Raw genomic sequence first — 2,397 nt, forward strand, 5'->3', positions numbered from 1 at the left:
AGGCTGGAAAATACAAGAAATAAAAACAAAAAAAATATTTTTCTCAATCATAGCTTTTATTAAAATAAATAGTTTACATGAATTAACATTTACTGGTAAAACTTTTTTCCTTTAGGGTCGTCTTATATTCAGGCTTTTTCTTTTTTCCTAAGTTAATATTCAGATTTTGGGGGGTCGTCTTATAATCAGGGTCGTCTTATAATCGAGCAAATACGGTATATATGTATATATATATATATACAGAATATTATTATTCTGGCAGCATGAATGTGTACGCCTTAGCATGAATGTGTACGCCTTTTTACGTGATTTAAGTTGTGCGCTCCCCTTTCTGTATTTTTGTGGATATTTGGGGGTTCTGACCAAACCTTAGGGCGTCTCATTAATGGTGTCCAGAGAAGGCTTCAAATTGTGGGTTAAATGAGAAGCAGTCCCACTGATTCGGCTCCTTGGTAAGCGATATAGCTATAGGACTCACCAAATATGGGGTACTTTGACGTAGTGGCGGGTTAAGCAATATATGGCCATACAGTGTGACAGAATCCCCAATATTTATACCTTAAATATTTTTTGAATGGGATTTGTGGGGGTATGCGCTGATTTCTTGCTTTGTTTTGTTTTCTTCTCCAGTGCCCAATACGCTATCATACATGATCAGCACCTATGGACTACAAATCTCACCGAGCTCAGCCAGTGCTCTGACCAGGCATCATAAGCAAAGATTTTACAAAGTAGATTGAGCCTCTATGAGACTCATATACATAGAAAAAGTTTGCGTGCATTGTCAGATTTGTTTAAAAAGGAAAAGCTCAACCCATTCTGTCCATTCTAGCACTGAAAGGGTTCAATCATCCTCTTTGACAACTTGTAAACCTTTTAGTCCTGGATGGTTGAAGGAGTCCTCCTTACGCTCACAGGGATAAAATCATTGTTAGCCGAGGCTAATGGGAATTGCAGCCCAAAAAAACGCTGATAGGATGTAGCGGTCCAAGTCTCAGGGGAAAGAAATTAGATCTTTTTTGTACTGTATATACTTTCAGCAATAGTGTTTTCATGTACATCTGACACTAGCAATTTGCAGGGAAAATGCAGTATATATTCTGTTTGAAATATGATTTGACCAAAATAAAATTCATCACAAGGAACTGCATAAAACATTTACAGTTAGTTATGGCTAATTAGGGATTGATACAGTCCGAATTAAGCTGAAGCGATGGTGAATGGGTTAAAAGGGGAAGTTTGTGGATGGGCCTCGTAAGAAACAATAGTTTCTGGCATTAAAGAGGTTTCATACAGCCTTGTGCATCTCTGGTCCTCATCAATGCCAAGTGAATTTAGAGAGCGGCTTCAGCTTACAGCTCCCCCAAGCCTTCTCAGTAAAACAACCTCTGACAACCTCCTGATCCGAAGGGACTTTAAGACATCCCAAAAAGGAAAGCAAGGACCGTCAAGGAATCCCATCAACATACCGGATATGAAATATAGAGGCTAGCCGCATTGTAACATACTAAATATGGTGTCAAGTACAAACCATAAGAGTTGCGGCAGATTTCTCCTTCAGACTGCTGGGGTTGACTAAAATTGGCTCTATTGGGTTAACGAAGAAACAGAAGTCAAGTGCGAGCTCTTTAGGACGGACGGGAGACCCATTTGAAAGCACTCAACGCTGAGAGCCCGTTAGCTTTCGACGGCGTGGTTTTCAGATGGGAAGACACCTGAGAACAGGTTGTTTGTGTCGGTGTTGCGCTGATACCGTTAAAAATGCATGACTTGTGTTGCTTAACCATTTCAGTGCCAGAGCTGTGCGCTACATACTGCCCTGCACGCCGCTCTTACACAACAATTCCTTACACAAAATGAAAGTAACTGTTTCCGTTCTGAATAAAGCTTCTAGCTTTGACGTGGGTGCCATAACGGGTAAAGCAAGCCCTGGCAGGAAACGATTGTAATTGCAGCGCTGATTTAGCGGGGTCACAGGGGGCTCGGAGGCTTGGCTCGGAGGCTTGGCTCGGCCTGACTTGTCAGTAGGAGACAGCTAAAAGTGTGTTCCTGTCGCCTGCATGTGCCGGTTGTGGTATCATTCCAGTTGCTGGGAATCGTACCTGTAAAGGAGGGTTCAGCTTTGATTGCAATGGCTTTGCTAGATTGACTAGGGTCTGGCATGGCTCTCAGAACATGCACAAGGCAACACGTATGACCGCCGGGGGAACTTGCCCTGCCAAAGGACACCATTGCTTAAAGATGGCCTGGCGTCTGCTATTGTGCTCTCACTTCAAGCCTTTCCCCCACAAGACAGCGGTTGCTTAGCATATATATATATAAGCGTGGTGAATAAAGTCGATTAATATACACTGCCTCTATTGATATAGTCATTTCCAAACTAAATACTACATATTC

This window comes from Sceloporus occidentalis, unplaced genomic scaffold (assembly GCF_023333645.1).
Source record: "Sceloporus occidentalis isolate IW3139 unplaced genomic scaffold, rSceOcc1.0.p SCAF_195, whole genome shotgun sequence".
NCBI classification, from domain to species: Eukaryota; Metazoa; Chordata; class Lepidosauria; order Squamata; family Phrynosomatidae; genus Sceloporus; species Sceloporus occidentalis.